This window comes from Nycticebus coucang, chromosome 21, assembly GCF_027406575.1.
Source record: "Nycticebus coucang isolate mNycCou1 chromosome 21, mNycCou1.pri, whole genome shotgun sequence".
Classification (NCBI taxonomy): domain Eukaryota; kingdom Metazoa; phylum Chordata; class Mammalia; order Primates; family Lorisidae; genus Nycticebus; species Nycticebus coucang.
Window position 1 is genome coordinate 48,061,202 of NC_069800.1, and position 9,037 is coordinate 48,070,238.

General features: G+C 44.6%; 1 protein-coding gene across 6 annotated transcripts in view; it reads right to left on the reverse strand.

Moving 5' to 3' along the window:
- ZHX3 (zinc fingers and homeoboxes 3) overlaps positions 1–3,360 on the reverse strand; it is a 127,426-nt gene extending 124,066 nt beyond the window's left edge. For 4 of the 6 annotated variants that reach the window (XR_008376490.1, XM_053573848.1, XM_053573844.1 and 1 more), the window contains exon 1: positions 3,138–3,360. The gene's annotated coding sequence lies outside the window, so the exon portion shown is untranslated. Of the gene's footprint in view, positions 1–2,596; positions 2,740–3,137 lie in introns of those variants that run through there. The other 2 variants (XM_053573845.1, XM_053573849.1) reach the window with 2 other exon arrangements.
- Between the last annotated feature and the right edge of the window lie 5,677 nt (positions 3,361–9,037).

Sequence of the window (9,037 nt, forward strand, 5' to 3'; positions counted from 1 at the left end):
TGACAGAGTGACACTGTCAAACAAATAAAAAAAAAAAAAAAAAAGAACCCTAAGTATTTCTCCATCCAAAAACTGATAAGCACAAAAATGAAAAGGATAGGATTGCCAGGAAAATAAGTAAACATAACAGCTACTCTCCAAATGAAAACACATTAAAGCTGTAATTATATCCCTGGGTATCTGCTGACACAAAAAACCCACTATGCTCTTGAGGCTCATATCACTGAGAACTACCAAATTGAAATCACAATCGTAAACATAACTGGGACACTTTATACTTTTCAGAGATTTCCAACATGACACAAGAAATAATAATGCATAAGAAGAAAAGGCAGCAACATTTGCCAAAAATACCCTTCCCTCAATTGTTCAAGTTAAACCAAGTCTGTAATTCTTTTTAAGATCATAAGCCTCACTTTGTAAAATTATTCTTCTCAGATATGGAAGAGAAAGGAATATCTTGACTTTTCAGAGATTGTTATTCTACCCCCATGATATAGCTATCTAAAAGACTACAAGGCTACCAGCAAGGTCACATGAATAGATGGATACTGAGCATTCATTCAGCAAATTTTAAGTACCTATAAATAGGGCCAAGTGTAGTTCTAAGTCTTAAGAATACATGAGTGAAAAAAACAATCTCACACTTCTGTGATTATGTGGGAGAGAGAGGCAATAAACCAACACATGAATATGTATTACTAAGTGGTGGTAAATAAAGCAGGGTAAGGAGGACTGGAGACTGGGGGGTATTTTATAGACCGGTCAGGGAAAGCCTGACAGTGTTCTATTTGAGCACTGTCTGTTTGAGAAGAAACCTGAAGGAGTAAGGAAGCCAATCATAATAATATTCAGAGACCAGAGTTCTAGGCAGCAAACGCAAAGGCCCTGAGGCCACAATATGTTGATGTTTTTAAGAAACAGTGAAGAAATCCATCTGGTAAGACTGGAAGTAAGGACTGGATGGGTAGCCTGGTAGGCCACAGCAAAAACTTCAGATTTTACTTTGAGATACTTTTGGAGGGCTCTCAGCAGAGGACTGGCATGACCTTTATTTTTATTTTATTTTATTTTTTTGGAGACGGAGTCTCACTCTGTGCCCTGGGTAGAGTGCTGTGGCAACCTCAAACTCTTGTGCTCAAGCAGTTCCCTTGCTTCAGGCCTCCCCAGTAGCTGAGACCACAGGCACCCCTGACTAGTTTTTCTAGTCCTCCCCCACCCCCATCAGGTTGGTCTGGAACTCCTGAGCTCAATGGATCCACCCACCTCGGTCTCCCAGGATGCTAGGATTACAGGCAAGAGCCACTGTGCCCTGCCTGACCTCCTTTATTAAGTAAAGGAGCACAAGACCCCGTAACATTCTGAAATTAAAAAAAAAAAAAAAAAGGATCACAAAACCAAGACATATCTCTGGTAGTCTAGTTACAAGTGAAAGAAAACTGCATAGGAAAGAAGTCTTATTGCATGGTAGCATTTTTATAAGAAAAAAATACATATACATGGGAACAAAAGACTAGAAGGATCAATACCAAATCATGGTTTACCAGGGTTTGTGGAATTATGGAGATTTTTTTCTCATACTTTTCTTTGTTGCTCAATTTTTCTACCTTAAACATAAATAACTTTTGTAATTTTTAACCTTAAAAAAAAAAACTTCACCATGAGACTTCTGTAGTCTGAAATTTTACTTCAATATGGAAAAAAATAAACATGGGAACATTTTTTCCAAAAATGACCACATTTCTCATGCAATGTTTGCCGGTCATGAACCAGTGCACAAATCAAGCTCCTTTCAGTGTATCAAGGTCATAAAACCAACTTGGTTAATATGTTTATCATTACATAGCAGCTCTGTCCTCTACAGCAAATTTGATATCATCTTTCCAAAGCAGCAACAGAAGGGCCCCTTTCATTCATTTTGCAAGTCGCTTCGGATCCTACTTTGCCACTTCTGGATTTTTCCACTGTATGTCTCTTAAAAAAAAAAATTAAACCCAAATAAGTTGTTCCAGCTAATGAAGTGCGCTTTTGGCTCTTTCTCATGGTTGAGAATTATCCAGCAAAATACCAATTGTTTTAGGACGCATTTTTTCTTAGTTTTGAAATACTGTGATTCTAAGTTACCACAAATAAAGACAACATACCAGAACACGTACGTACAATGGAAACTACTGGAATCCCTTTTATTTTTAAGTGAGGATATGTGGATGCCTCATGAATAAACACTTAGGATATCTAGATAAATATATACTACGTGTTCACATGGATAAAAACTGAAAAGAGTATACCCTCCCGCCTCACCCCCTCCCCATAACAGTTCCTCTTAGGGCACAAGCCCAGGGCAATCACTGCTCAGAAATGCAAACCATGCAACTCAAAATGACTCAAGCTCTCAAGCTTTCCACCTAAGCCCTACATCCCATCCACTCCTCCATCACTTCCAACAGGTTTCTCTGAATGAAAATCTCAAACTGGCCAGGCTTAACAAGCCCCAAACTCCGCTCACACGCCATTCAGGGTACCTGGGAACCCGGAGCCCACAAAGAGCGTTTTCGGTGGGCAAACAAGGGTCCCAGAATTCAGGATGCTACTGTACCCCGAGTGGCTCGAGTCCGGGCTCAGCCGCCTTCCCGGGCCGGGCTGACGCTCTTTACACCAGCGGCATGGGCTGCCACATCCCAGCAGCATGCAGAGGGCGACGGGAGAGAAAGCGAGCTGGCGCGCACGCGGGGCGCAGCGCAGGACACGCACTCTCACCGCTCCAGCGGGCCTGCGCGGACACCACCCCCGCCCCTCACGCCCCCCTTGCTCCTTTCGCAACTGTGCGGCCGGTGGGGATGCGCCCACCGGCAGGACCCCAGACTCCCCCTCCCGCAGCTGGGGGGCGATGACAGATGGGCGGAGGGCGGGGCTCTGGGGGGAAGGGGCGGGGCCTCCCAGCGCGGGGGTGCTGGCGGCTGACAGAAAGACCCGGGGCAGCGGGCGGGAGGGGGCTGACGGAGACTCGAGCCTGGAGCCAGGCGTGGCGGGAAGGAGCTCGCGTAGACACAGGGGCTGACAAGCAAAGAGACACACGGACACTGGGGACTAACAGTCGCGGGGGCACGCGGGGCCGGCGGGCCGCAGCGGGCGCTCACCTGGCAGCGGCGGCGTTGGCGGCGCCCGCAGCCGGACTGCGCTACCCGCGCTGCGGGCCTCCCTCCCGGCGGGCGGGCGGCGCAGGCCCCGCTGAGGCGGCGGCGGAGACGCCGGAGCCGCGGACTGCTGAGCGGCGGGGACGCAGCTGCACCAACCGACTCTGGGCCGCTCGGCTCGGCCCGGCTCGGCCGCGCTCGGAGGTGCTCGGCTCGGCTCGGCTCGGCCCCGCTCGGCTCGGCTGGGGGCGTGGCCCGGGGCCCCCCGCCCAGGTCGCCTCGGACGCCCGCGGGGCGGGGCTTTGGAGCGCGGGAGCCCCCTGACGTCTCGGGCAGTGGAGCTTGCCCCGGGCGCATGCGCGGGCAGCTGGCCGTGTCTTCGCGGTGTGGAGGCTGCAGCGACCAGAGATTCTTGGCTTTTATATTCTATATCCTGGTCTTTCTAAAGGACCACCAAAGGAAGGCCACACGGGATTACACTTTTAAACAGACGTGTAGATCGGGCAGCTTCCACTGCAATTTTTAAATATTTTTCGTGTTTCTTAAAAATAATAACCAAAACAGACTTCTGATTACAGCTTTCTTAACATTGAGTCGTCAGGTACTTGAGCTTTGAAGTATTAGTCCGCCTTCTCTGGTCCAGTAATGCTGTCCTTTCTTCATATTTATTGTAACTTGTAACTCCTGGGATGAAGTTGAGCCCTTTTCTGAATTCTTATCACATGTTCCAGGCACTTTTTTTTTTATGGAAACCAGGTTTGTAGCAAATATACTCAGAAAGTGGTCCCCACCTTTAGAATCCAGTGATTAATAAACAGCAAAAGTCCTACAGTCTTACACACCTAAATGAGAATCCCAGCTCTGCATTAATCCAGCAGATTAATAATTGGCTGAGTGACTTTGGACATGTTAATCTCCCATGGGCAATGATATACATATAAAGGTTTCTGCCCAGTGCCTGGTGTTCAGTAAATAAGACTGACTTTAACTTCAGGTTGCATGGGAAACTTCACATTCTGAAAAACCAACAAAAATACACATGTGTGAACAGTATGTCAACATTTAACGTGCCCATCATCAAATACTTGAACTTGCCCCTTTCATAGTCTTTCCTTCCTCAGATAACGTGAACTCCATCCTGTGGTAACTCTGACCAAACCACTAGACTCATCTTGGAGTTCTCTCTTCCAATCATATCCCACCTGCAATCAGTCCATTAGCAAAGCCTGTCCACTCTACTGTTTAAAATAGCCTCTTCTGTCCAGGCCTGGTAGCTCAAACCTGTAATCCTAGCACTCTGGAGGCACAAGTAGGAGCATGGCTTGACTCAGAGTTAGAGACCAGCATGAGCGAAAGTGAGGCCCATAACAGAAAGGCATGTGCCCTCACTCCGAATTTCTACTCAAAAGTCACTTCCCAGAAAGGCTTTCCAAGACCACTGTACTAAAATATCAAGTCCCAAGCCCCATCACTCTTCATCCCTTCACACCACTTTACTTTTCCTCCTATGCCTTATAAACCCAATTATCATCTGTAATGTCCCTGAAGGCAAGAAATGTTTTGCTCATCTGCAACATCTGAAACATGGGCTATGTGTAGGAACTCAATAAGTATTTTTTTTTTGAGACAGTCTCACTTTGTCACACTCGGGAGAGTGCCGTGGCGTCACAGCTCACAGCAACCTCAAACTCCTGGGCTCAAGCGATTCTCTTTTTTTTTTTTTTTTTTTTTTTTTGCAGTTGTTGGCCAGGACTGGGTTTGAACCTGCCACCTCTGGCATATGGGGCCGGCACCCTATTCCTTTGAGCCACAGGTACCGCCCAGCTCAAGCGATTCTCTTGCCTCAGCCTCCGGAGTAGCTGGTGCCCCCCAACAACACCCAGCTATTTTTAGAGATGGGGTCTCATTCTTGTTTAGGCTGATCCAGAACCCATGAGCTCAGGCAGTCTTGGCCTGCCAGAGTGCTAGGAGTAGAGGCATGAGCCACCACACCCGGCCCCTCAATAAGCATTTCTCGAATGAATGAGAATGTATTCAGGACATATTGCTACCATTCAACTTTATTCAATAAACTTTTCTGAGCATCTGTTTTAATCTAGGCATTGTAGGGTCCAGAGATAAACAAGATATTCTCCCAATCCCTAAGGAACTCACTATTTCAGAGGAGATAGACATGTGAAGAAATAATTCTGGAAGAAAATTTGTAACACCAGATAGATATTCCAACTGCTTTGGAAAACAAAGAGAATACAACCTAATTAACAGAATATAGGAGGGTATGGAAAAGCTTCTCAGAGGAAATGACATTGGGGATGGGTCTGAAGGGTTGATGAGACAGGGGCTCCAGGCAAAAGAAACAGTAAGTAGTGTGCACTTAATGCCAGGATTGGAAGGTATGGTACAAATGTTGTTTACCCGAAGAGAAATATTATATTCCTTAAAAAAAAAAAAAAATGAGTTAAATGGGCCTCATGTGATCCTCCTGAGGCAGGAGGATCACATGAGGCCCAGAGTTCAAGACCAGCTTGGGTAACATAGCAAGACTCTATCTCTTAAAAAAGTTTGTTTTGGGGGGCAGTGCCTGTAGCTCAAAGGAGTAGGGCACTGGCCCTATATGCCGGAGGTGGTAGGTTCAAACCCAGCCCTGGCCAAAACTGCAAAAAAGAAAAAAAAAAGTTTTGTTTTTTTTTTAACATTAGCTGAGTGTGGTGGTGTGTACCTACAGTCCCAGCTACTGGGAAGGCTAAGGCAAGAGGATCACTTGAGTCCCAGAGTTTGAGGCTTCAGGGAGCTACTCCACTGTACTTCAGCCTGAGTGACAGAAAGAGACCCCCATGGCAAAATAATAATAAGCAAATTCCAGGTGATCTCTATAATGTCTCCTGCACTCACTCAAATTCTTTTTTTTGTTTGTTTTTGTTTTTGCTTTTTTATAATGTTATTGAGGTGTAATTGGCATAGAATAAACTGCACATATTTACAAGGTACAGTTTGATGAGTTTTGGGTTTTTTTTTTTTGAGACAGTCCCACTTTGTCACCCTGGGTAGAGTGCCGTGGTGTCACAGCTTCAGTAACCTCTAGCTTTTGGACTTAGGTGATTCTCTTGTCTCAGCCTCCTGATTAGCTGGGACTACAGGTGCCTTGCCACAATGCCTGGCTATTTTTTCGTTGCAGTTTGGCAGGGGTCAGGTTTGAACCCACCACCCTTGCTATATGGGGCCGGCACCCTACCCACTGAGCCACAGGTGCCGCCGCAACTCACTCAAATTCTAATGAGCTTTCTCAAACAGGAAAGAAATGGCTGGAAGTAAAGTGGATACAGAACAATTACAACCTGCCTTCTATTTTATGAGACCAGGCTATACCTTTGAACTCTTTGTGTCCAGGTCCAGAGGCAAAGAACTAGTATTAGGAGTTTGCTGGCTGTTCCAAGTACCAGTAATTCATGAGGCCAATTTAAGGAAAATAAAAAGGGACTTGGTACTTAAGCTGTAGGATGGTGGGGGTAGGAGGAGGATCGCTCGGAGGCCAAGGGTGAGAATCTAGCTGAGGCTTTGAATAAATTAGAAATGTAGCAGGGGAAACCAGTGGGGACTTTTCAGCAAACTTGTTTTCTCCTCTTCCAAGTAATACAATGGGTAATGTGTCTACCAACCACTCCCAAGTATGTGATGCAATTCCAACTATCCAGAGAGACACTGAAACTCCCTAATCATTCCAATTCCAAAATCCCATAGAACAGCCTTTATTTAACCCAATTTGAATCAGGTGACTTTGTGTCCCAGAACAATTACAGTCAGCTTACAGGTCATGAAATTCACTAGGAAACCACCTCTATGGATCAAGGAATGGACAATTACCAAAAAAGGGAAAATTGTTTCTAGTTGAGGAGCTATCTCCCAAGAAGTCCTTGTCCCAGCACTTTCGGAGGCCAAGGTAGGAGGATTGCTTGAGGCCAGAACTTTGAGACCAACATAGCAATATCCCATCTCTTTAAAAAAAAAAAAAAAAAAGGCCTCTATAGAACAATTGGTTCCATTTAGTGGCAAAATCCCTGGGAGACACTTGATAATGATATAGGAAATAATTACTGAGTTTTTGATTTCTGCATAGTTGTGGTGGGGGGGGCATTTTAGGTGGTGGCAGTTGAAACAGAAAGTTGTTCTTTTCCAACAAAATGTGAACAAAAAGCAGAGTAGCCTCCTTAAGTCCTCTGTAGGCACGTGAATGTACTTCTTTACAGCTTGGATTTGTGACCGGCACCTGTCTTTGTTCAGTAAGATGTTGAGTAGTACAGTCATACATCGTTTAACAATGAGGATATGGTCTGAAATGTCATTATGCTAACATCATAGAGTGTACTTATGCAAACCTAGAGGGTACAGCCTCCTACCACCTAGAGTATGTGGTCTATAGTCTATTGCTCCTAGGCCGCAAGCCTGTATGACTGAATACTGTAACATTCAGTATTGTGGGCAATTGTAACATAATGCAAAGTATTTTGTATCTAAATCTAGAAATGGTACGGATACAAATGCAGTATAAAAGATGCAAAATGGGCTTGGCACCTGTGGCTCAAGCGGCTAAGGCGCCAGCCACATACACCTGAGCTGGTGGGTTCAAATCCAGCTGGGGCCTGCCAAACAACAATGATGGCTGCAACCAAAAAATAGCCGGGCGTTGTGGTGGATGCCTATAGTCCCAGGTACTTGGGAGGCAGAGGCAAGACAATCACTTGAGCCCAGGAGCTGGAGGTTGCTGTGAGCTGTGATGGCACAGCACTCTACCCAGGGCAACAGCTTGAGGCTCTAAAAAAAAAGAAAGAAAGAAAGAAAGAAAAGATACAAAATGGATAAGGCAAGCACTATGGATACAATCTGCAGAACTGGAAGCTGCTCTGGGTGAGTTAGTGAGTGGTGAGTGAATGTGAAGGCCTAGGAAATTATACTACTGTAGACTTTATAAACACTGTTTACTGAGGCTGCACTAAATTTATTTTAAAACATTTTTCTTTCTCCAATAATAAATTAACCTTAGCTTACTATAACTTTTTATTTTATCTACTTTTTAATTTTTTAACTTTTTGACTCTTTTATGAGAATACTTAGCTTAAAACACAAATACATTGTAACATCTGTAGAAAAATGTTTTCTTTCCTTATGTTCTTCTATAAGGTTTTCAATTTTGTTTTTTAACTGTTGAAAATTTTTGTTAAAAATGAAGACACAGGCTCAGCACCCATAGACAGAGGTTACGGCGCTAGCCACATACACCAAGGCTGGCAGGTTCAAACCCAGCCTGGGCCAGCTAAACAACAATGACAATTGCAAAAAAAAAAATAGCCAGGCATTGTGGTGGGCACCTGCAGTCCCACCTGGAGTTGGAGGTTGCTGTGATCTGTGACGCCATGGCACTCTACCAAGGGCAACATAGTGAGACTCTGTCTCAAAATAAAATAAAATAAATAAAAACACAAACATATTAGCCTAGGTCTAACATGGGATTAAGATCATCAATATCATTGACTTCCACCTCTGCATCTTGTCCCACTGGAAGGTCGTCAGGGACAAAAATATGCCTGGAGCTGTCATCTATGATAACAATGCCTTCTTCTGGATTACCTCCCGAGAAACCCACTTGAGGCTATTTTACAGTTAAGTTTTTTTATAAGTAGAAATAATACATTCTAAGATAATGAATAAAAAGTATAGTATAGTATGGCCAGATGCAATGGCTCATGCCTGCAATCCTACCATTTTGGGAGATGAAAGAGGAAGGATTTCTTGAGCCCAGGAGTTCAAGACAAGCCTTGCTAATAGCAAGACCTTGCCTGTACAAAAAATTAAAAACTTACCCAGGTATGGCAGCACACGAATATAGTACCAGCTACATACTTTTAAGG